The sequence below is a fragment of the Triturus cristatus genome, chromosome 6 (genome assembly GCF_964204655.1).
Source record: "Triturus cristatus chromosome 6, aTriCri1.1, whole genome shotgun sequence".
Lineage (NCBI taxonomy): Eukaryota > Metazoa > Chordata > Amphibia > Caudata > Salamandridae > Triturus > Triturus cristatus.
Window position 1 is genome coordinate 659,888,433 of NC_140589.1, and position 27,217 is coordinate 659,915,649.

Below are 27,217 nucleotides of genomic sequence, written 5' to 3' on the forward strand. Positions count from 1 at the left end.
GCAAGGCACTGTGTGACAAGGAAAGGGTAGGATTGAGCCCTTTTGTCAGAGTAGCGCAAACTCAGGCACCCCTGCACCATGGTGCAAGGGTCCCGGCGATGCATGCAGGATTAGTTTTGTGCAGGAAGAGACATCTTCCTGCACCAAAAAAATACTGAGAGGCATATTCCTCAATCTATGTGTGCTGCATAATGCAGCACACATAGAAAGAGGAAGTAATAAGGGGAACTAAAGATATTTCTCCTTGTTACGCCACTCCTAGAAAGGAGTATCAATTTAGTGTACTCCCAGGTTTGCCAGTTCTGGTAAATCTGGGATTTTTTCAAAAACCATGGGAGATGGGTGGTAACAACCACACAATACCCATGGAAGCCTCCCTTGTGCAGAGTAAGGCAACGCAGCAATTTGTGCTGCATTGCTTTACTTCAGATTTGTGGAGCCACTCAGGGCCAAGTAAAGTTACATTCTTTGGGTTCATAAATCACATTTAATGATTGTGTTGTGTGTGTACCAGGTTGTGTGATGCAAACATGACACAAAATGGCTCATAAATGGGCCCCACAGGATTTAGACCTCTTCAGGGAAAGAATAAAAGTGGCACCTCCACAAAACCTCACTGCCCCCCTTCCACTGACAGGGACAAATCAAGTTCCCCTCTGAAAGGTAAGCAAGCTGTTGCCGATCATTGACTCCCATGTTCAACCCCCATGCCTATCTGAAGTGCAACCCAAATAACACGAGCTTTATGAAACACCGGACATGGCAACCATAGAATGAGTAGCCAGTCAATCCCAGTTACCGTTTGACCACAAAAAGCTTGATTTGTGGAGATATAGTTTACCGTACATCTCTAGAGGATTTCCCTCTCTAATACATTGTCTAGCTGGGGAGGGAGCACAAAGCCTTTCCTCCTTCCCAATATACCCTAGCCAATCTTTTTATATATAAACTCATTCAGTGTGTGACTGAGGGTATGTAGACTTAATAGCCGGTCATACTTGTTACATCAGCAACCATACTTTTGTCACTAACTAATCTTTAATTTCTCCCTAAACATTTGGCTTATTGGCTGGCAACAAAATGCAGCAGAAATATGGCCATTCCCATGCAGAATACCTCTTATAAGGAATGTACTGTGTTTTCAATTAATGTGAAAAGTCTAAAAAGCTAAATTAAGCACAAAACAAATCATGGCATATTTAGCGTCCAAGCAATGTGGACATAGCATAAATCTGGGACACTCATTTGCCACAGACTTAGTGCCTGATTATGACTTTGGCGGTGTGGGAGCAGGACCGTCACACCACTTACCCACTCCCACATCACCAAAGCTCACCGCTGGCCGCACTACAGATCATGGCGGGTGGTCCTTTGGCTGTCCAAAGGTGGTGAAAAAGGCATCGCAATGGGAACACCAACATGGACTGTTAAGTGAATGCCGTGAAGGAACTGGGCATGCAGACAGGGAGGCATTCCACGTGAACTCCTGCATGCATCCCCGTGACCTGAGGCACCAGGGGCCCCTGTAGGGCCCCCTTAGTTCCCTTACCACCAGCCTTTGCATGGTGATCTCACCACCATGAAATGGCTGGCAGTGAGGAAACTCATAATATGCTTGCTGGTGCTGCAACGGCTCTGCCAGCATTTTGATGCCTCAAATGACTGCGACAACACCAGGGAACCGTTCCCTGGCAGTTGCAGCGTTCCTGCTGCAGTCTGACCACCAAACTCTTAATAGGGCGGTCAGACCACCGGTGCGGTAGTAGCCGTCACACCACCGTGAGTACCGCCAAACTCTTAATCACTCTTTATGTCCCAGAAACAACAATGAAATTGAGTTGAAAAAGTCCTTTTTGACACAGGCACCTCTTACAAAAAGGACAGAGTGGCGACACTGATTCATAGGAAACTGAAAGCATGGATTCATAAAACATGTTGTGGCCCGGGTTGACAGAATTATCTTTGCTAAACTGGGCATTCACTCTTCACAGGTGTTACTGGGCTCTATACACACACCTAATATGAAGACGACCACCTTCTTTGCTGATAAAGGAAGACTATTTAGAGAACGCTGATGCATTTGTTGTGGGAGGAGATTGGACTATTGTCCAGGACCCAGTGATTAATAGAACTGGCCCCTCTGAAAGAAGCCTCAGCAATGATAGAATATTAATATAGGATCTGATTGTGAATCATGCTCTTTACGATTCACCATGTATAGTATAGATATTATATATTCTTATCGTGTGTGCATGGAACAGAGACTTGGATTTGCTATTTTTATATTTCAACATATTTCGCACCAAAGCAGTTAGACAGCAAAATTCTTGGCATATCAGCTCAATTACCATTTCAGTTGAAAACTGAACTTGAGTTTCTTCCGCACAGGGCATGGTCATTGAGAATGGTGTTATGGAAAGTCAAGGACACAGATGACAAAAAAAACTACAAAAGCACCTGCAAGAATACATGCTTCTTAATCCGCATTCAATTGACTCACCACAAATTAAGTAGACTGCCTGTAATCAAATAAAAATAACTAAGTATTTGGCCACAAGAATGCTAAAGATCAACAAATGTGACTGAAAGAGCAAATACACATTCTAACAAAATAATACAGATTGGGCCTGATTCAAGCAAATTTTGAATTGAAATAACTTTAAATTTTACTGAAAGAAAAGTTGCTCTCAAGATTAAAGTTTAAATAATATGAACAAGGTGAAAATGCAGACAGGCTTTTGGCTTTGTAGCTGAAATTGAGTCATCACAGTCAATAACAGTTCTTTGGACTCAAAAGGACTTATATGCTTCAGAGACTATAGACAAGAGCCAGGTATTCGAAGATAGCTACTTTGATGCATTGGGCCTCCCAAAGCTGAAGTAGCAGACCGACTGGAGATGGACATCACTGAAGACAAAATAGTGGATTCGCTTAAATTCATGCCATCGAGGGAAGGTCTGGGACAAGATGGATTCCTAATGAAATTAAATAAGCTAAACATGAAGGGTTTTGCCATGGTTTTGTGCAGGCTTTTCAAAAGCATAGGTAACATCACTGGCTCAGCACCAGAATATAATACGGCAGTGTAAGAAACTGGATTATTAATTAGGATGGGTGACTATCCAACTCAAAAATGTATCAGAACCCTTGGCAGGGTGAATCCTTAAAGGTCCTCAATTTACCAGCACTCAATCCTCCTGCAGCTGGTAGCTATAGCACAGAGCAGATACTATGTAAAGTATTTCTAAAGTAAGAAAACAACAATAATTCTAAGTGCAAGAAATTAAAATTCCAAACTGAATTTGTAAAATATAGTAAAATTCAATAAACAAATTGAAATCAAAATGACAGAAATCTAATAAGGAGAACTGGAGAGATGAATTTTTAAAGTTTCAAATAGTAATAGCACCAAGAAGCGTAAAGTGCCAATGATCGTTAATGGCCACATTAGACATAATTAATGGGTGCAATTTGGCACCATAATGGAGGGTGGATTGGATACACCAACCAGGTTGGTCCTGGTAAACGATTTTCTTACCTAGACCTTTATGTTCCACCCCATCAGAGGAGTATACTTCTAAAGCACCCCAGGACTCCAGGGGAGGCACTGAGAGACTCACTGGATGTCAGGCTGAGGCTAGCAGTAGGGGCCAGTCCATTGATCAGCTGGGCCATTGCAGAAAAAGTCCTCTTGGAGCTTGTTGCTTCCCTGTAGCTTTAACAGGGAGCAGCCTTATGACCCTTAAATTCAACTTCTTTGTCCTGGGTACAAGAGATATAATGTCCATTTCTTCAGAGCTTTTCCCACAGCAGGTTAATTCCTCATCTGATCTTCTTCAGGTTCAGGAATGATCTGAAGTGGTGTCTAGATATGCCTCATTTACATCTGGCATGATCTAGTGGGTAAGAATTACTCTTTGGCAAGCCATAAGCAGTGTGATAAAAGTTACCGGGGCCAACCCTATCCACTTTGACCATTCTCAAGATGGCAAAAGTCTTCGATCACCATAAACATGGGCTCCAAGTTCTGGGTGTGTGTCTGGGTGTGTGTGCTGGAAATGTACTACAGTAATCTTAATGTCCTCCCACATCTAACACTAAAATCCATTTTAGGGCAGTCGGTTTACCCCCAATAAATCCAGAGGCAGACAAACAAAGCTAGGTTGTTCAGCAACCAGAATCATGTTACCCTTCCTTTTAAATGCACCTAGAGTGTTATATATAAAACCGAGTGGACCTGTCAAGCCAGATTTGACATTAAAGCAGGATTTTACACTGTCAAAAAGGATGCTCACAGCTCCATCCTCCATATTTGTGAGGTTCTAAAGTGTCATCTCTGCCCATTCATGTCAATTTGCATTTGCTCCGCAGAAGCACTTCACAACTTTTTCACACCTATTCTAATGCTAATTACTGGTCAGCCGAAGTGGGAAAGCAAATGCAAATTTAATCTCCAGGAACTTCAAGCAGGAAAAAGGTAACTTTCTAAAAGTCACTTTTCTTATTATTTATTCCAAATCAGACTTGAATGATTGAATACGCATTTGTATAGCGCATGGCTACCCATAGGCATCCCAGCGGTCACTCATGACACTTCATTCAGCAGGCAGACTCAGGGGAAAAGGAAGGTCTTCAGCTGTTTCCTAAAACTAAAGTAATTAGAATCCGAGCGAATGTGCTCAGGCAGGCGATTCCATAGCACGGCGACATTGTATAAAAACCGACGACCTCCTGAGCGAGCTCGCTTGATCATAGGCACTCTGAGCAATTGTTTATGCATGGATCGCAACGTCCTATTGAGGACATAGAGTTGGACCAGCGACTGCATCAAAGGAGACCCTTTCCCAGCGATGGCCCTGTGGGCAATACACAGGGACTTAAAACCTATCCTGGCCTGAACCGGAAGCCAGTGCAGGGCGGCCAATGTTGGTTTAGCTGAACTATCTTTAGGAATGTTCATAAGTAGGTGGGCAGCACAGTTCTGGACAATTTGTAACCTATTGGTAGTGCCCAAAGGAGAAACAAGGTACACTGCATTTGCATAGTCCAGACGCTAGAGTATGAGCGCCTGGACTAACACCCGTCTAGCGTCAAAAGGAAGAAGGGGAAGAATCTTCCTTATCATCCTATTCTGTCTGAACTTCACTATTGAATTGGATTTTTGATTCATTTTTAAAAATAGTTGTTTAATTAATTCAAAAGATAGTCCCATTCCCAAGATTCAGTATTAGGTTTTCAATCTGTACTCTGGTTTTGTACATAGGACAGCTAGGCCTAACATCCTGAAAAATAGCTTTGGGTGCTACTCACTAGAAGGACATATTACTATTATATTTTTACATGTTTTACTTGTAAACGCGGTGCATCCTGACTTGTGGGCTAGAAGGGCTACATAGGCAAGGCTTATTAATACTTAAAAGTGAGGTTTTGACCTGACAAAAGGATATATTTTGACAGGTATTATTTCCATTTTTTACATTCAGGCAATGCTAGAAGGCCTGAAGCCATGTTTGCCCTGCCACTGTAATGGATGGCACAATAGGTGCTGTAGTCCACTTAAGGCACTTAACTTCCAGGTCCTGGGCACATCCTATAACATATGCTAGGGACATATAGGTAAGGTAATTATACCAATTAGGAATATGCTAATTAAGCGTGGCGCGGAACTTTGAGAAGTGTAAACAAAACCTCTGCCAAGCAGTGGTGAATTGTACAGTGCTGTCTGTGACTAAAACCGTCCATATGCCCTCGACACAAAAGCTATCCCATACGAATTCGAGTAGCACCTTAGTATTACCATATATCTATTAATCTAGTGAGTTTTTTTAATCAATAAATACAAGCATAAATCGTTTGAAGATACCAGGATGGTAAATAGAACCAATAACGTAAAGGGCTATTTTCTCCCGGGGTTTATATCATATCAGTAATGGCTACAAGAGGCAGAGGCAACTCCTGTGTAAATCTCATAGAACAACTAATGCAGTCCTTCAATTTTTGTTCAATGAATGCATTCATTCCTGAAAACCTATTTTTATTTCTGGCTCTGTTATTGATGATACTCCCTCCCAAATGACATTGTATCCAATATCAAAACTGCTGTTTCTTAGGTCAGCTGGATATATAACCTTGTCATTTCAAAGAGCCATGTCCATATGAATGTTTATCAGATTTCTAACCTCCAAGAAATATCTTAATTGTTCCTCAAGATCACTGCATCTTGATGGCCATCCCCATACAATGTAAGATTTAATCAGATTGTGTACTGTGCCTTTCTCCATACACTCTTTACACTCACTCTTGGATATAGCTGAAATGCTTACTTTCAGAATGGGCCTTTGCAATGGTTCCTCAATTTCCCAGTTTTTAAGAGGTGCGTTTGATAAAAAGATGTTTTCTAATCTGAAACAGAGCCCATCTAATGCCAATAGCCATTTAGCAATGTTAGTGGTGCAGTGTTCAACACCCTTAGTGGTGAACTTAAAAACTAAGGGTCTTTGATCAGAGCAAATGGTGAATTGTAAACTCCACAGGAAAAATGTACAGTGTCTTATGGCCTACTAATGTTTCTCTTTCAAAGACAGAGCAGTTGCACTTTGCAATGGATAAACATCTGGATGCAAATTCAACAACTACCTCTTTCCCAATAACAAATTGGTAGAGGGTGCACCAAGACTCTTATTACTGGTATGAGTGGTGAGTATAGTTTTCCTTTTGGTAGTAAAAACTCCTAATGAAGGTACACTAATAATTTGCACTTTTTAGCTTTTCAAATGTTTTCCTGCAATTTTCAGCACACTTTTACCTTTTTTTAAAGATAGAATGCAGTACATATCATTTGTCTATAGACATATACTCTACTAGTCCTTGAATATATCTGAATTAATCTTTGATGGTGTGGTGAAGTCTCTTTTTAAAAGCTTTGATTATGCTCACTACAGGTTTGAAAACATCCTGAGAAATGGTGTGACCCAGGTAATTGTTAAATGCAAAAACAACAATTGATGGACAGAATGCAGAACAATGTCATACATTCACCCCAGTACAGAGATCTGGGCCTAAATCCATCGTTTTTTTACTCACCATGCCATTCCAGTTTGAACCCAGCCATATGCAAATCAGTCTTGGCCCTGTGCCCCATGGGAACAGTCCAGCCCGAACTGTCAAGCCAGGTCCTCCCTGGACTGGAAACAAGCATCCTAGGACCGGTTTCGGGCTTTCAGCCCTCGTCAGCCAGGATAGCTTGGTTCCAGTGGCATGGAGAGCAAGGGACTCACGTCTGAGCATACCCTTCCCACTCGGGGTGACAAATGCAAAAACAACAATTGATGGACAGAATGCAGAACAATGTCATACATTCAACCCAGTACAGAGATCTGGGCCTAAATCCATCGTTTTTTTACTCACCATGCCATTCCAGTTTGAACCCAGCCATATGCAAATCAGTCTTGGCCCTGTGCCCCATGGGAACAGTCCAGCCCGAACTGTCAAGCCAGGTCCTCCCTGGACTGGAAACAAGCATCCTAGGACCGGTTTCGGGCTTTCAGCCCTCGTCAGCCAGGATAGCTTGGTTCCAGTGGCATGGAGAGCAAGGGACTCACGTCTGAGCATACCCTTCCCACTCGGGGTGACAAATGCAAAAACAACAATTGATGGACAGAATGCAGAACAATGTCATACATTCACCCCAGTACAGAGATCTGGGCCTAAATCCATCGTTTTTTTACTCACCATGCCATTCCAGTTTGAACCCAGCCATATGCAAATCAGTCTTGGCCCTGTGCCCCATGGGAACAGTCCAGCCCGAACTGTCAAGCCAGGTCCTCCCTGGACTGGAAACAAGCATCCTAGGACCGGTTTCGGGCTTTCAGCCCTCGTCAGCCAGGATAGCTTGGTTCCAGTGGCATGGAGAGCAAGGGACTCACGTCTGAGCATACCCTTCCCACTCGGGGTGACAAATGCAATAACAACAATTGATGGACAGAATGCAGAACAATGTCATACATTCACCCCAGTACAGAGATCTGGGCCTAAATCCATCGTTTTTTTACTCACCATGCCATTCCAGTTTGAACCCAGCCATATGCAAATCAGTCTTGGCCCTGTACCCCATGGGAACAGTCCAGCCCGAACTGTCAAGCCAGGTCCTTCCTGGACTGGAAACAAGCATCCTAGGACCGGTTTCGGGCTTTCAGCCCTCGTCAGCCAGGATAGCTTGGTTCCAGTGGCATGGAGAGCAAGGGACTCACGTCTGAGCATACCCTTCCCACTCGGGGTGACAAATGCAAAAACAACAATTGATGGACAGAATGCAGAACAATGTCATACATTCAACCCAGTACAGAGATCTGGGCCTAAATCCATCGTTTTTTTACTCACCATGCCATTCCAGTTTGAACCCAGCCATATGCAAATCAGTCTTGGCCCTGTGCCCCATGGGAACAGTCCAGCCCGAACTGTCAAGCCAGGTCCTCCCTGGACTGGAAACAAGCATCCTAGGACCGGTTTCGGGCTTTCAGCCCTCGTCAGCCAGGATAGCTTGGTTCCAGTGGCATGGAGAGCAAGGGACTCACGTCTGAGCATACCCTTCCCACTCGGGGTGACAAATGCAAAAACAACAATTGATGGACAGAATGCAGAACAATGTCATACATTCACCCCAGTACAGAGATCTGGGCCTAAATCCATCGTTTTTTTACTCACCATGCCATTCCAGTTTGAACCCAGCCATATGCAAATCAGTCTTGGCCCTGTGCCCCATGGGAACAGTCCAGCCCGAACTGTCAAGCCAGGTCCTCCTTGGACTGGAAACAAGCATCCTAGGACCGGTTTCGGGCTTTCAGCCCTCGTCAGCCAGGATAGCTTGGTTCCAGTGGCATGGAGAGCAAGGGACTCACGTCTGAGCATACCCTTCCCACTCGGGGTGACAAATGCAAAAACAACAATTGATGGACAGAATGCAGAACAATGTCATACATTCACCCCAGTACAGAGATCTGGGCCTAAATCCATCGTTTTTTTACTCACCATGCCATTCCAGTTTGAACCCAGCCATATGCAAATCAGTCTTGGCCCTGTGCCCCATGGGAACAGTCCAGCCCGAACTGTCAAGCCAGGTCCTCCCTGGACTGGAAACAAGCATCCTAGGACCGGTTTCGGGCTTTCAGCCCTCGTCAGCCAGGATAGCTTGGTTCCAGTGGCATGGAGAGCAAGGGACTCACGTCTGAGCATACCCTTCCCACTCGGGGTGACAAATGCAAAAACAACAATTGATGGACAGAATGCAGAACAATGTCATACATTCACCCCAGTACAGAGATCTGGGCCTAAATCCATCGTTTTTTTACTCACCATGCCATTCCAGTTTGAACCCAGCCATATGCAAATCAGTCTTGGCCCTGTGCCCCATGGGAACAGTCCAGCCCGAACTGTCAAGCCAGGTCCTCCCTGGACTGGAAACAAGCATCCTAGGACCGGTTTCGGGCTTTCAGCCCTCGTCAGCCAGGATAGCTTGGTTCCAGTGGCATGGAGAGCAAGGGACTCACGTCTGAGCATACCCTTCCCACTCGGGGTGACAAATGCAAAAACAACAATTGATGGACAGAATGCAGAACAATGTCATACATTCACCCCAGTACAGAGATCTGGGCCTAAATCCATCGTTTTTTTACTCACCATGCCATTCCAGTTTGAACCCAGCCATATGCAAATCAGTCTTGGCCCTGTGCCCCATGGGAACAGTCCAGCCCGAACTGTCAAGCCAGGTCCTCCTTGGACTGGAAACAAGCATCCTAGGACCGGTTTCGGGCTTTCAGCCCTCGTCAGCCAGGTTAGCTTGGTTCCAGTGGCATGGAGAGCAAGGTACTCACGTCTGAGCATACCCTTCCCACTCGGGGTGACAAATGCAAAAACAACAATTGATGGACAGAATGCAGAACAATGTCATACATTCACCCCAGTACAGAGATCTGGGCCTAAATCCATCGTTTTTTTACTCACCATGCCATTCCAGTTTGAACCCAGCCATATGCAAATCAGTCTTGGCCCTGTGCCCCATGGGAACAGTCCAGCCCGAACTGTCAAGCCAGGTCCTCCCTGGACTGGAAACAAGCATCCTAGGACCGGTTTCGGGCTTTCAGCCCTCGTCAGCCAGGATAGCTTGGTTCCAGTGGCATGGAGAGCAAGGGACTCACGTCTGAGCATACCCTTCCCACTCGGGGTGACAAATGCAAAAACAACAATTGATGGACAGAATGCAGAACAATGTCATACATTCAACCCAGTACAGAGATCTGGGCCTAAATCCATCGTTTTTTTACTCACCATGCCATTCCAGTTTGAACCCAGCCATATGCAAATCAGTCTTGGCCCTGTGCCCCATGGGAACAGTCCAGCCCGAACTGTCAAGCCAGGTCCTCCCTGGACTGGAAACAAGCATCCTAGGACCGGTTTCGGGCTTTCAGCCCTCGTCAGCCAGGATAGCTTGGTTCCAGTGGCATGGAGAGCAAGGGACTCACGTCTGAGCATACCCTTCCCACTCGGGGTGACAAATGCAAAAACAACAATTGATGGACAGAATGCAGAACAATGTCATACATTCACCCCAGTACAGAGATCTGGGCCTAAATCCATCGTTTTTTTACTCACCATGCCATTCCAGTTTGAACCCAGCCATATGCAAATCAGTCTTGGCCCTGTGCCCCATGGGAACAGTCCAGCCCGAACTGTCAAGCCAGGTCCTCCTTGGACTGGAAACAAGCATCCTAGGACCGGTTTCGGGCTTTCAGCCCTCGTCAGCCAGGATAGCTTGGTTCCAGTGGCATGGAGAGCAAGGGACTCACGTCTGAGCATACCCTTCCCACTCGGGGTGACAAATGCAAAAACAACAATTGATGGACAGAATGCAGAACAATGTCATACATTCACCCCAGTACAGAGATCTGGGCCTAAATCCATCGTTTTTTTACTCACCATGCCATTCCAGTTTGAACCCAGCCATATGCAAATCAGTCTTGGCCCTGTGCCCCATGAGAACAGTCCAGCCCGAACTGTCAAGCCAGGTCCTCCCTGGACTGGAAACAAGCATCCTAGGACCGGTTTCGGGCTTTCAGCCCTCGTCAGCCAGGATAGCTTGGTTCCAGTGGCATGGAGAGCAAGGGACTCACGTCTGAGCATACCCTTCCCACTCGGGGTGACAAATGCAAAAACAACAATTGATGGACAGAATGCAGAACAATGTCATACATTCACCCCAGTACAGAGATCTGGGCCTAAATCCATCGTTTTTTTACTCACCATGCCATTCCAGTTTGAACCCAGCCATATGCAAATCAGTCTTGGCCCTGTGCCCCATGGGAACAGTCCAGCCCGAACTGTCAAGCCAGGTCCTCCCTGGACTGGAAACAAGCATCCTAGGACCGGTTTCGGGCTTTCAGCCCTCGTCAGCCAGGATAGCTTGGTTCCAGTGGCATGGAGAGCAAGGGACTCACGTCTGAGCATACCCTTCCCACTCGGGGTGACAAATGCAAAAACAACAATTGATGGACAGAATGCAGAACAATGTCATACATTCACCCCAGTACAGAGATCTGGGCCTAAATCCATCGTTTTTTTACTCACCATGCCATTCCAGTTTGAACCCAGCCATATGCAAATCAGTCTTGGCCCTGTGCCCCATGGGAACAGTCCAGCCCGAACTGTCAAGCCAGGTCCTCCTTGGACTGGAAACAAGCATCCTAGGACCGGTTTCGGGCTTTCAGCCCTCGTCAGCCAGGATAGCTTGGTTCCAGTGGCATGGAGAGCAAGGGACTCACGTCTGAGCATACCCTTCCCACTCGGGGTGACAAATGCAAAAACAACAATTGATGGACAGAATGCAGAACAATGTCATACATTCACCCCAGTACAGAGATCTGGGCCTAAATCCATCGTTTTTTTACTCACCATGCCATTCCAGTTTGAACCCAGCCATATGCAAATCAGTCTTGGCCCTGTGCCCCATGGGAACAGTCCAGCCCGAACTGTCAAGCCAGGTCCTCCCTGGACTGGAAACAAGCATCCTAGGACCGGTTTCGGGCTTTCAGCCCTCGTCAGCCAGGATAGCTTGGTTCCAGTGGCATGGAGAGCAAGGGACTCACGTCTGAGCATACCCTTCCCACTCGGGGTGACAAATGCAAAAACAACAATTGATGGACAGAATGCAGAACAATGTCATACATTCACCCCAGTACAGAGATCTGGGCCTAAATCCAGGTAATTGTTAGACCTGACAGCCTAAAGCTGGTCTCCCCCCAAACATTTTGCCTGCTTGCCTCCAATTTTGCTGTATTATTTTTGTTGACCATAGGACCCCTTGCCAAGCTTTAAACTCCTGTTTTGTTACATAGAAGTCATCCCTACGGTAGACCCTAGGTAGCCCATATGGCAGGGTACTGTGTAATTACAAAGCAGGACATGTACTTTTAAGTTTTGCATGTCCTGGTAGTGAAACACATACACATTTGTTTTTCACTACTGTGAGGTCTACCCCCTCATAGGTTAAAATCTGGAATTCCTTATTACACTTATAAGCTGTAATTCCTGATTGAGAAGGAGTAGATCTGTCATATTACATGTCATTGGAATGGTAATGACAAATCCTCTTAGTTAGCAAAGCTGAATTTATCATTACTATTTTAGGAATCCCACTTTTAGAAAGATGGCATTTCTCTGATCTTAGCTCAGTGTGTCTGCAGCCTCTTTCTTATACAAGTCAAGGGTGGGTGACTGCGGAACTTTGTCTATTTTCTCTAAACATCCACAGATAAAGGATGATTAGGTGTGACTGAGTGTCCATCCACATCCTGATGGGTCATCCTGGGCTGGGTGGAAGGAGCTGACACTTACAACCGAATCGGCAGAGTCCTGTCCCCACAGAAAGGGATGCATGCCCCTCTGTAGTGAGTTTAGAGTCAGACCTGGGAGGGAGGACTTATGTGCAATTCAAAGCCCCTATTTGAAGTCACCTCCACTTCAAAGCACAACGGGGTATATGTACTGGGTCGCTGCAAATTAAGTGCTATTACTGGACCTGTGAAGGACTCTGCCAGGAGGAAGGACTGCTGTGCTTCTACAAGGACTGCTACTCTGCTGGACTACTTCTCTGGAACAATTGCTTTTGTACTGTGTTGCCCTGTTACCTACTACCCTCTGCCTTGCTGAGAAAGAACTGGACTCTGGCTTGATCCCAGTGTGATCTCCAACGGCATGATGGCATGCCTCCTGTTTAAAGACTCAGAGATATCAAAGTCTTACCCCCTGCTGCTGTGCCTGGTCCATTGGAAGTGGATCCAGATGCTTGTTCCAGTGGAATCAACGCATCCTCTGCTGTTACCCTGTTGCAGAACAGAACTGGTATATTGCACTTGGAAACAGTGCATCACCATCGGAACCACAACATCAAGACCACTGCAGAGAGACGATTGACTTATCCCCTCAACTGCATGGATAAACCAGGAGCATTTGCTTCGGAACCAATGCATCTTAGAACCACCACTCTATCTTTGAAACCGCCACATCGCCATGGTAGCTTGGAGAAAATTGACACATGATCTCGACGGTGGGATAGCCATTAACGCATCGCTCGACTGCACCCCGCATCTTGCTGTTGCAACCATGATCAAGGTACTTTTATTCAGCAGGCTTGCGCGGCTCCTGTATCTGGCCTGCACTCCATCACAGTAAGCCAAGAACTCTTGACTCACATAAACCAATAGGTGCTTATTGCTCCTAAACACTTTTTTACTTTTAATTAAAAAAATCATATTTTGACTTCTACTTGTTCGATTTCTGTTGTTTTGCTCTTGATTTATTTATAAAATCCAAATCTATGTTCCTAAAATGGTGTGGAGTCTCTGTGGTGTTTTCACAATGTTACTGTTTTAATGGTTGCACAAAGACTTTTCACATTGCCTCTTAAGTTAACAGAAATCCTCAGATCTGACCTCGACATGGCATTTGTTTTTTCTCACTCTAAGAACTTCTTCAGTAAGTTTATTAAGAACTGTTCTTAAGATTAGTTAATGTTTCTGTTCAGTGGTCCCATAACTGGTCATTGCACTTTGCATACTAAGTTCTTTTCCATTGATAGATTGGTGAAGTTTTTTTTATTGCATTTTGAAGTTTCCATTAACTACTGTTTTTATGTCAAGGTTCTGTTTTTAAAAATGTTTAGATGTGTAATTTTGAGGTGATCTTTTAAAGATATTTTTATATCTAAATAAAGTATAACCTACCTACCTGTTCAGTGGTCCCATAAAAGAGCATATCATTTTGGGAACATAAGATGTTTTGTACACTCTTTATAATTAGTTGCATTATCCTTTGGAAAACTGCTTAGGAGATGCCAAAAGGCATCCTGCAGAACATGTTGGCTTCAATGGGCATAATAAATGCAGTTAACCAAATCTGATATTATACTATGGAAAGGTCAATTACACTGAAGCAACTTGCCTCCTCTGTTGTGCTCATCATCATTATTAATGCAAGGCAATGGGTGTCACTTGACCCAAATATTTTCATTAAGACAGCGTGAGTTAACATAAAGGTATGAACCCTCCCCAAGGCTTTAGTGGCAGGAACTATGGGGGCTAGCCACTCTGAACATTTTTGAGTTCTTGTTCCTGGGGTTTTTCATTAGGTGCGATATGGGACATTGTCTGTGTAAAATAGGTCTAGCTCCAACTTTAAGTTTTAGTATATGCTGGAAATTATGTAAGCAGCCAAGTTGTCTTAGGGCAGCTCTGGTTTATCACAAACATATCCCTCCACAATGCACCTTCTTGCTGTTGTTTCGGTGTAGTGTGATGCCTAATCATTTTTTACTTTGCCATTGAATACATTTGAAATTAATACATATTCTCACTATTCAAACGTGGGGAAAGGGATCCTTCTTATACCCACTTTTACTGGGTACTACTAACCTTAAATCATCAGAATTTTGAAACTTCTGAAAAGTTCATTACAGATTAATGCATATGGGGGACATGAATCAGCAAATATGGTAAGTGCATTTTCATCTAGACATATTCTGCATTTTAGATAAGCAGTATTACCATGATTTTCAACATTGTTTAATTGGAAAATGATTCTCTTCCCATCTTGACTAACACCCTCGATAGAGTTATAGTATTTTCTATACCTACATACTCTTGCAAAATAGCCCCTCTTATTACATTTTCCACAAGTTGTTTTCCTTGTCTGGCAATGTACACTTTTAACCAGGTGGTTGCTACTGCAACAAAGAAAGCATTTCTACGGATTAGGAAAGCAATGTGATCTCACCTAAAACACTGTGCTGTGTTTTGAACTGATTTAGCAAGGTCAATAGCATTCTGTAAGGTGAGATTTTTACACCAGAGCTTTTATTTGATGGGTAAATGATTTGCGTGCCTGATCAATTGGTCCCTGGCTAGGGAGTCTGTGGGAGCTGAAACTGCATAACTTGGATAGTGCTCTGGGCACTGCTATATAGTTAGGTTTACACAGTAATGTTTGTCTTGTATCCTACTAAAGAGATTATGATGCTCCAGTACCACATGTATTATATCTCCAAGCTGGAATTCAAGTATTTAAAATAGTTATTTTGTATGCATCTACATTTTCTTCTTGTACCTCATTGGTGAATTCAGTGGGTTCTTTTAGTGTTGCATAGACTTTTTGACCATGAATGCCCAGGTTATGAAAATTATGTTTTTTTTTAACTGAGCTAAATCTCCCCCAAACCCCAGTGTTTATCAAATACAACTCAAATAGTTTCACCCACTCCATCCAAGGCAAGTTATACTGAGCCACCTTATTTAGAACGATGTTGGTTGATTCTGCAACACCTCTCACGTTCACTTCCTTCAGCAAAACCCACAAGGCCTGCGTCTGCGCAAACCATGAAGGCAGTAGTCTCTTGGTAGCTGAGGAGCGGGGTACAGCTCAGTATACTCTCGGGCAGCTGGATCTCAAGAGCAGCAACAGAACCAAACTATGACTAATATGCCTCAGAGGTTTCAAACCACTACATTGAGTAGGTAGGCATTGATCAATTGACATCGTGGCAGTTGTATATGTGTAGATATGCACTAGAGTCATAGGTTACAAAATGCAATAGGTATTTCAAACTGAAATGTGTAGAAGAATAATTACTTAAATTGAGAAGTTGGATGCATTTAAAAAGACAAAAACGATATTTTGATACCTTTTAAGATATTCTCATCTTCTGCTGTAGGTCAATACAGAGAAAGAATATAGCGGGGGGAAGATGACATTTCTGTCCCCTTCACAACCGATCATCACCAATAAAACAAGCAACAGATGCAGAGAGGAAAGTAAGACTTTAATCTTCATTCTAGGATCTTCTCACATTGAGGAGATTTTCCATAAGCTCAACATTCTAAACTGTTTCAAACAGTTAAACAATTGAGGGAAAAGAGGAGACAAAGGAAGATTGTATCATTAGGTTAGAGGGGAACATAGCAAAGGGGAAGTGGGGTCTGTAGAGATGGCATAGATGCAAATAAGGTATAAAGTGTGTTTATTAAGAGCAAGCAATACAACATCCTCATGCCGCCAGTCCTCCTTCTAACTGCCACCCCACACTACCACTCATTATACAATTCTAGAACTGGCAGCATCTTGTTAACTAGATACAGGGGACTACAGGTAACCAAGTCACCATATCTCTTCTTCTAAATACCCCTACAAAAAATTCACAATATAGAACTAAAACTAAATACAATACAAGTACAAGTGTCTACCCATAACACAGAATATATAGTACAGCTAGAAAGTTGCATCAAAACAGATTGTACAGCATAGGTGTAATGCTGCAACATGATCTAATTTCTTAGCACCCCAGGAAGTGCAGGGTATAATGCTAAAAAGGTACAACAATGCCAGCAACCCCATTCCTTCTGTTTATAACATTACATCACCACTCAACTCAGTGATTTTTGTAACCGAAGTGTGTATTCACTAAGCCCCTTATAGAATCCTCTGACAGGGTAGGTGTCTCCCCCTATTCCCCTGCATTCCTAGTATCACCCCAAATGCATTCCGTAGATTGTGAAGTATCTCCTTGACCCGTTTTTGCAATTTTCCAATTTAGAACTTAATTGCATCTTGACATTTTGCTAAAATGCCAAACTTTGTCATTCAACAAAGCGGATTTAGCATAAACCTCCATGACTGCAAAGGTCCCGAAGATTTTTTTTGTCACAATACGTTCTGTACAGCTTCTGCATTTCTGCCAAACTACTCTTTGCCGTGGAGGTAGACCATTTAATACAGATTTTCAACTTCACCCAAGCCCTGTTAGCTTAGGTAAATTGACTTTTAAATGAACTGTAACCAGTTTCCGTAGGGGGGATTCAGCAAGCCAAAACCATGTGTGCAATTCCTTCAACCAATACAACTCAGCATTGATGGCCGCTTGCACACACTCCATCACCACCCTATTAAAGTGTTCCACAATGACATTCCCTGCAGAACTCTAAACCTGAGTCATCCTCTCACAAATCCCATTTCTGCTCAGGAATTTTCCCTACCTTTCAGATACAAATTGAGGTCCATTATCACTCTCTTAGGTCTTTGGGGTGCCCTCTCTTAAAAATGTTTTTTCTAAGAAGGAAACATCTTTAACCTCTGACGCTTCTATTTCGGGCCATTTGGAGTAATGATCCATGATGACAATGACATACTTGGAACACCCTAAACATCTACAATGAGTCCCAGAATGTCCACACTCATATCTTTCCAAGGGCCATCTGGTCCCCTACAGTCCAGAAATGGTTGAAGCATTGACTGTGCTTTGTCGGAATTGGCATATTACAGGCAACTCCTCCCAAACCGTTTTGTGTCAACATTTATGCCCAGTCACCAACAGGATGATTTCACCCTCCTTTTTAGTGTGACTATGCCAAGGTGTCCCTCATGGTTTAGTTCCAGGATTCTTAATCCTACTCCTGTCAGATGCACCAATCTATCCCAATTTAGGACATATCCAGTATCTCTAAAGGACAATTCATCTTTAATCCCTGAAATTTTATTGAAATCACTAAATTGTTTGACCAACACTAAGGTTTCATCTTCGTCATATTTAGTTTTCCATTCCTCATCCAAAGTAGCTACTTTACCATCACAATCATAGCTACACTGTAGTCATCCCATTCTTCATCTACTTTTTCCCACAAAGGTAAGGGAGAACGTCTCAAATAATCAGCAACTTTGTTCCTTTTCCCAGGTAGATATTCAACATTGTACACAAAATCAAGTATCCTCAATGTCTTCCTGGCAATATGAGGTGTTGCTCTGATCATACCATTGGATGTAAAGAAGTTAACCAGTGGTGTGTGGTTCGTGCAGAGCACAAATCGGGATCCCATCAAATATTGCCTTAACTTCTCCATGGCCCAGATTACAGCCTACATTTCCTTCTCGATTACTGGGAATTTTTTCTCAGTGGGGGACAATGAGCGGGAAGCATATGCCACTATACATTCTTCCCCATACTAGATACTTGAGTTAATACTGCTCCCAGTCCCTCCCTGCTGCGTCTGTGTTGACACTTCATATCGTTGCAAGGGAACAACTGTTGCATTGTTTTGCTTAATCCTCTCCAAATCTGCTTGCACTTTCCCACACCAACTGAATTCCATCTTCACCTTTAACAATTGTCTGAACCCATACGTTTTCATGGATGATGTAGGAGCAGGAGCATTTCCATTTGCCTCAATGTCCTTTTTGAGGGCTATTACCCAGGTAAGTTACCAATTTCAATGCAAACTTGATTTTTTTTTAACTCAGCAGTTAGAGCCTTGTCTGCCAATTTCCCTAACACCATCATTAACCTGGTGTCATGTTCAAGTCTATCTCGGCCCATCACCAGTATATCGTCCTGGAAGTATGTCACTCCATCGATGCTTTTGAACGGTTTGTGAATCCAAAAGGAGTGACAAATGTACTGTGACGTGTGCTAGATGGATGCAGTTGAACTTGTTGATAAGCCGAGGTCAAGTCATTGTTCAAAGCCATTTTATACACTTTGATTTTGACAGTAGTTCATCAGTCCTAGGTAGGGGGAACTTATATCTTGCTGTATTATTTTTCAAGTCCCTGAGGTTAATGCATATGCATAGCCTGCAATCAGGCTATACCAAAAATCTAACTTTAGTAGTAGTAAAGTAGTAGTAAAGTTAGAATTTTGGTCTAAATTAGACTTTTGGTCTAAACTTAGACCAAAAGTCTAACTTTACTAGTAGTAAAGTTAGACTTTAGGCCTGAACTTAGACTTCAGGTCTAAGTTTACCTTTGTGAAACTTAGTGCTTACTTACTACTAAAGTTAGACTTTTGGTCTAAGTTAGACACTTAGGAACACAGCAGTGTCCAATAAAAAACAAAAATACAAAGGCATGGGAAATATGGTTGAGCTATATATAAAGCATGCTGCTCATGCCTCAATGCCTCATCATGGGTAGTAAGTATTACATTAATACAATTACTGTGTTTGTACGTCTAATGTTGTCCTCAACTTACTCTCTTCACCTCTAATTCACAAATGCAATTTTTACATAGACTTGATCAGAAATGTTTTAACATAAATGCCGTACAACTTTTAATGAATAACATAACAATGCCCACATAGCAATGTTTACATACTATAATAAATGTTTCTCAATGTGTATGGAAACCTGCTATATTAGAAATAGCACTAAAACATTTAATAAATTCTGCTGTACTTCAGCTAAAGTATAATAAACATGATGCATTTCATATGTCTTGCATCTGTTTATTTATTCCTTTATATGCATAGCTCCATATACAAATGAAAAAACAGACCACCATATCATACTGCACCCCTTTTTTCCTCCCTCTTCGTTTTTCCAGTTAGCAATCATTAATATGGTTTTCATTTGATGTTTACTCTTTAGGAAACATGTACCTCATGATATTACAATCTGATTGCCGTAATTTAATTGCTAAAATGCAATCTACAAATACAAAGTTTTAATCATTTTGAAAATGAAATTACTGGGAGGCACGGTATGCCCAAATATGTAAGTCATTTCCAGTCAACATGAATAATAATTACCGGTACAGGGATACTGACCAAAAATGATAACTTGATTTAGCAAAAAATCCTTTGGCATCCAAGGCTTGAAGTACTACACATTATTAAATGCTTGCTCATGACAGCAGGATTCATGATTTTACGTAACAAAACTTTGTACTTTGATCCAACAATATTTCATTTTTTGACATTTGTTTAAATGTAATAATGGAAGGAGACATTTAAATTAAGTAAAAGGTTCGAAGAAGGCGATAACAGATAACATTCTGAGATCATTTTTTTCATGATGTCATCAGACCTCCCAGAGCAAGATACGCATAACTAAGCTCACCTTTAATAACATCAATCAGATGAAATATTGATGAGCATTCATGAAAATGTTCATAGATATATTTCTAGTTGCCAAAACGTGAAATTATCAACTCTGAGGGCCATATTATTCAAGTGACCAGTCGGTACAAAGGGGTTTTGCACCCGCTTTGCTCACTCCAGGGCATTTTGGTATTACAGAAGGGGCCGCAGATGCTTGTGTTGTCCTTCTGTCAGATCAATAGCGCTGACGCATATAAAGCACCAGCTCTATCTTCAGGGGTATTCCCTCATTTGCATGGGGGTGTGCCCCACGTAAATGAGGAAATCCCTTTGTCACTGCACCCGGATGTATTACAGACGTGGGCGCAGAGGCAAAGAAGCATTAAGTAGTCGCATTGACAGTGAGTCACCTAAAGGGTGTCACACTATCAGTGCACCCCCTGAGAGAAGCACTCTGGAGGGTGAAAGGGGGTCCCATGGACTCCCCATACATCCCCTTGCGGGCAGGTACAGTCTCTGACTGCACCCGTCTGAAAGGGGATCTTTAATCACCTTTAAAAGTGCAGGCGGGTGCAGTTTGCACTGTGAAAATACAGAGCGGCTTTAAAGCAACCTCTCTGTTTTTCACATGAATGAGCTGCCCCCAGGCCAGCACGAGTTCACGACTGCCCTGGTGGCATCGCATTCACCCTGATATGGTGTATTTTCCTTGATTGGGCTGGGTGCACATTTTAAAAGGTGCAACAGGCGCATTCAAGAAAAATGCACCATGTGCTAGAACACATTTTAAGCAACAATTTCTCAAAAACTACTGAATGGAGTTACATCAAGCCATGCTAAAAGTTTGGAATAATTCTGTTCAACCATTTGTTCTGTATAGATGAGCGAGGAATCCTACAGGAGTTAAAATAGAACTTTTGAGACACCTCCTTTTTTAGGTCTTTGCTTGATGGAGCTGTACAACACTTACAATTAAGTCTTCAAAGTGGATGTACTTTTTATTTGAATTTTTGTGCAGATTTGTCAAATGGCAACAAAAAATGCCTTTATGATTTCCAATGGAATTGGTGGCCTAACAGTAACAATATCAAGGAAACAAAATTGCCAACTCCACGCAGTTTGCTTGGGTATAACTCCAACTAGTCTACAGTCGAGTAACCCCACTTACTTATTTGATAAATATCGGTTCATGAGTCAAAACATTCTCCAAACAATCATTTTTCGTGAAAATGCTCCAAATTTGTTCATATTGTTTTTATTTTCATAATTTTACAAAGATTTTTCGTACCACAACATACTTCAAATTGCGAATGCCCTAGTCTCCCTCAATTCAACTAATCGAAGGCAGATGTAGAACTCAAATTATTTTCATATACAAACAATTTGTGACAGAACCCCCATCCCGCCACTCAGACTAAAATGTCACATCCATACTGCCATCTTCCTTTCTCCATACAATCTATCACATTCATACCAAAACACATTAAAAATATAACATAGTATACCATGGGTTCATACTTTGAGATGCACATCAGTGTGTCCAGTAATTCACATAGAATGGTCACATTACCCAAATAAACATAACAATTACATATCTGTATTACTATATGCATACTTACTTGTAAAACATTCATGTAATTGTAAACTCAAATTATTCTCTTTAGATATAGGTCCTTGTTTTAAAACCAGGTTGGAGTTTGTGCCTAACAGTAACTACAGCTGCTTGACATTGTAATTTTCTTTTTTGTTATGTCGGCTTTTTGTATGATTGCTTTCTTTTCATTTTCTTTTTCTCTGTTATTGTGTTGAAATAATAAAATACAATAATAAAAAAAACAGTAACTACAGAGGTATTATCACACCTTTGCATAAGAGAATGAAAGAGTCACCACTGTGTAGTCATAGTTAGGTCCAGGTTTCCTTGGGAAGAGTATTTTTTGTTTCACTAATAACTTTGGCACCATTTGACAAAACTTTCCGAAGCAAAAGTTCATCCACTTCAGCTCCTTGGTGGAAAGGTTTGTGGTGATCCATCAAGCCTCGGCCAAGAAAAAAGGAGGGTCCTGAAACATTAATTTCCAACGTCATTCCCATTTAAAATCTTGGATGTGATCCAGAAAACATTTTATTACATAAAATTTGGCAGAAAGTAAGAACCCTAATAGGAAAACGTGCAAATTGTTATTAGGTGTATAACAGTGCAGCTGTTTTCAAACAATACACATTTTGAAGAGGTTCTCGGGGTGATCGTGAAGGGGTTAGAAAATAGGTATACTGGACAGTTAGTGCCCAGATATACTCTGATTGGCAATTTGAAAGTGGAATACTCAATATTGATTGGCTGGCAACAACCTGATTAATATGTTGCGGCAGCAATTAAAGGACTCGGGGACATGATCCCTGTGTCCTGATAATTAATTAAATATATATAAGGGGGCAGAATGATTATTAGGCCTGGGCAAAATTTCCGTTCCGTTCGCGGAATTTGTGATAATTTGGCATTTCCGCGTTCCGCGGAGAGCGCGGAAATGTCAAAATTTCCGCATTCCGCAGCTTTGCGATAATTTGGTTCTTGCTCGTGCTGTAAAATAATACATTCTCGCGCACGCGCGATCGCCTTACCTGAACCCCTGCGTTCGCCGACAAGTTTTCCCGATCCGGTCGCGTTCTTCATGAGATGTTGTATTGTTTTAGCCATTTGCGCTGTCTCGTGACAGTTCACGTCCGCAGTGACGTCATGCGTCGCGCGATCACGTCTTTTTTCTCGCGATTATGCACCGCGAGACAACTGAAAACAAGATGGCCGCGCCCGCGAGCAACCGCAGGGGTAAGTTAGCGACCCGCAACCATGCAAAAAATATCGCGAATGGGCGGGAAAAAAACTTCCGCATCTTCGCGATATTTCTGCTTGTTTGCGGAGATTTTTAACATTTTCGCGATAATTTGCGAAAGTCGCTTTCGCAAATTCGGCCCACCTGACTCTGTCAGGCATGTGAGAGTGGTCTCTAAGGGACCACCCCTTCATTGGATGGCCACAACAGGGACAGTATGTTGGTGCAGAAATACAGGACTCAGAGTCATGGTCCTCACTGAAATGGATTTTATTGAATGACAGGTTTTGAATGTCACAAAAAAAACACATATAAAGGGTGATAACAGATTAAAGTCACTATATAAATCACAAATACTAAATATAGCAATCGTGGTGTGTTTGAAGGTGATTTTATCCAGTGAAAAATGCAGATCCTCTGCTGGGATTTGATAAACCATCTTTGACGGAAACAGTTTTTCTTTGGGGGGCATTCTTTACTCCGATTCTATCCGTGTTTCAGATAACCCATGGACCCCTCCTACTAGGAAACACTAGTTAAACGTACACTGGACAAACACTCACTATCCACTCTGGGTGACCTATTCCTGGAGGGTCATGCTCTACAACTAGCAGACAACACACCTACAAAATATGTTTCCTACATGGATCTTTTTATCCTCAAAAAGCTTCAGAGCTCCCTCAGATCCCTCATACCCACATATCCGCTCCCACCGGAGGACTTCCCGCCTCTGTCACTGGTAATAAAGGCATCAGGTGGCAGACACATGACATCTAAGCTCTACCACGCATGCATGGCCAGGAATCAGGATACTACCGCCAGGATGTGAGAAGTCTGGGCGAGGAAGCTGGGAGTCACGATTACTGACCACATAAGGGGCTATTGCTGTGCACAAATAAAACTTATCTCTGTAAGCCACAGACACAAGTTGATACACTTCTAAGCTCTACCACGCATGCATGGCCATGAATCAGGATACTACCGCCAGGATGTGAGAAGTCTGGGCGAGGAAGCTGGGAGTCACGATTACTGACCACATAAGGGGCTATTGCTGTGCACAAATACAATGTATCTCTATAAGCCACAGACACAAGTTGATACACTTTAAATGTCTACATAGACACTATCTTACTCCAAAACACATCACCAAATTTGACCCTACCAGGCCCTATAATTGCATAAAATGGCAAGCCCATGGGTCGGACATTGCCGACCTCACTTGGACCTGCCCGGTGATTGATAGCTACTGGGACAATGGATGTAGGCAAATTTCTTACATGACTGGCTGTAAATTGACCCCCAACCCCTTGACTGCCTTACTGGGCTATACCCATGAAGTCCCTCAGGGGATCTACTGACTAGTCTCTATGGCGCTGCTGCTTGGCAAGAGGGAGATATCTCGGAGATGGGGGAGAATGGACCCCCCCCTCCATTAAAGGCTGTCTTGAAAGCATGAGTACATGTGAGAGCAATGGAAGAGATTATGCCACCTTACAACCCTCCACCTCTTGCCCTAGGGATGTCTAGTCATGCTTCCATGAGTACCTCCGTTAGTCAGACCAGGGCTCAACGGAGACCACCCAATCCCCATAATTCTCCTCACAGACCCACCATTACATATCTAGACATACGACCTAAATGTAACATTGCAAGTGCTGTGTTCCGTTGCCTCTCCTGAGACCTTACATGTTGTTTCACAATCTCTGCATGAAGACCAGGCTTTGTGATTAAAGGAAAAATACTATCTGCTTTGTGTACTACCAGATGTGACTGTAGTTTGTATTTGAAATTTAATAAAAACATTTTGGAAAAAAAAAAAGAAAAAACATTTTCTTTCATGATTTTCTCAGAGGCTATGGAAGGTGCTCAAGAGCCTAAATTGGGAACACGTTTTCTATAAATTCCCACTGTCATTCCAAGCCATGCGAGAAGAAATTCTGATATTCTGAGTAAAACATGTACTTCAAATTGAAGCAGCAGCCTGTCAGTTGATTCCCCCGTGTTCTAATGCAGTGTTTAAATGAACGACTAGAGAACTAACATTCTGTATTTATGATAACAGTGTGGCACACATAAAGCCATTTTGATAGATTCAACGCTGTAAATATTTAAAGCATTTCCCTTAGTAATGAACAAAATGAGAGGATTTGTTTGCTCATAGAAATTGCGGTTAGTACAACAGCAAGCAAAAATGAGGACACATTTTCAATGACTTCTCAAATGTATTTCTAATCAATGTCAGTAAAACATTGCCATGCAGACTGAAGGATATAATTTCAACATCAGCGGTAGTCTATCAGTTAACTCCCCAGTGTGCTACTGCAGCTTCCCACATTGCTCTAATAAACAACTAGAGCACGGACATTTGGCCTTATGACTAAAATTTGGCACACCAAAATGAACAAAAATATATTCATTTATATTGTGCACATAATCATTATGTAGTATTTGGAAAATAGAATATTGTTTATTCATACACATATTTTGTGCTTACAAATCAAGGTGTTATTCATGTGAACCATACATTGATGCATGCCTATCAATACTTTACACATACAAACCAATGTGGTCACCATGTGGTCACTATGCAAACCAGTAAATTACATATGAGAACCAGTACATCATGCATGTGACCCACCATGTAATGCTTTAAACCAATGGTTTGTACATGTTAACCACAGAAACCAGAATATTGCAAGAATGAACCAACATGTCATGTATATGAGCCATAGAATTATATGAATCAACAAGAATGTTACACATGCAAATCAGTATGGTATTCATGCAAACCAGTCATTTCTGGATGGGAATCAGTATTGCATGGATAAAAAACAGCTAAGTAATGGTTTCAAACCAATATATTAGATGCGCAAACCAGTATTCTACTGCATTATGCATACAAAATATGCAGTTATGGAAGTCTACCAGTATACCATGAATGCATACCACCATGTAATGTTTTCCAACCAATAGGGTACATAATTGGTTGAATATATGATGCACACATACATTACAAGAGAGAACCAATATAACAGGGGAGAGGAGTTGGCCTAACGGCTAGGGCGGTCGACCTCAAATCTGGGAAACTGGTTTTGAGTCTCGGCAATGACGCTGAATATCCAGTGTTTCTGGGCAAATCACTTAATCTCCTGTGCCTAACAAAAATGAATGTGTCCTCATGTAATGCAACTGGTGCTATGTAAAGTGCTCTGATACCCAATTCGGGTCAAGTTCTTGCTATATAAAACTCTGTCAAATAAAGAAATGTAAAAATAAAAACACGAATCTGCACATTAAACATTGACACCCTTATTTTAATTTTACAAATCAGTATGCTATGCACATCAATCTGTGTGCTATGAATATAATTAGTAGAATATGAGGGGAAACCAGCATATTATGCATCTCAGCTAATACGTTACACATGTAGACTTGTGTGTTACCCATTTTCAGCGCTATAAAATGCATGAACACCACGGTATTGGGCCTATGAAGCAGTCTTTTGCACATGCTGCTTATTTTGCTATACATAGGCTAGGGGTAGGCGGAACTCACAAAGTTTAACTCCAGAGAATTCTGTGAGGTTACATACACACTTTGTGAGATTCTGCAGAGTTCTGTCAATGGGTGGAAAATAGGCAGCTCTCACTGCTTGCGCTGCCATTTAGCACCAGTTACATGAGCACCGCTGGAAAATCAGTGTGAATGGCACCTTTCGTTGTGAAAAAGCATATGGACACATTTCCAGACACATCTATTCGATTGGCAGATGTCTGACAGTGACTGATCACGATCATGCACATTTGAAAATGGTGCTTGGGGACACCAAATCTCCCTTGCACACACCAGGTCGTACTTTTCTGGACTCTCTCTGAAGAAAAATTACAACACATGGGGATTGGCGTACTTTGGCCAGGACTCCTCGTTAAAGAGTAACATGGAGTGATAAAAATTCTGTCCTTAGGGAATGAGATAGG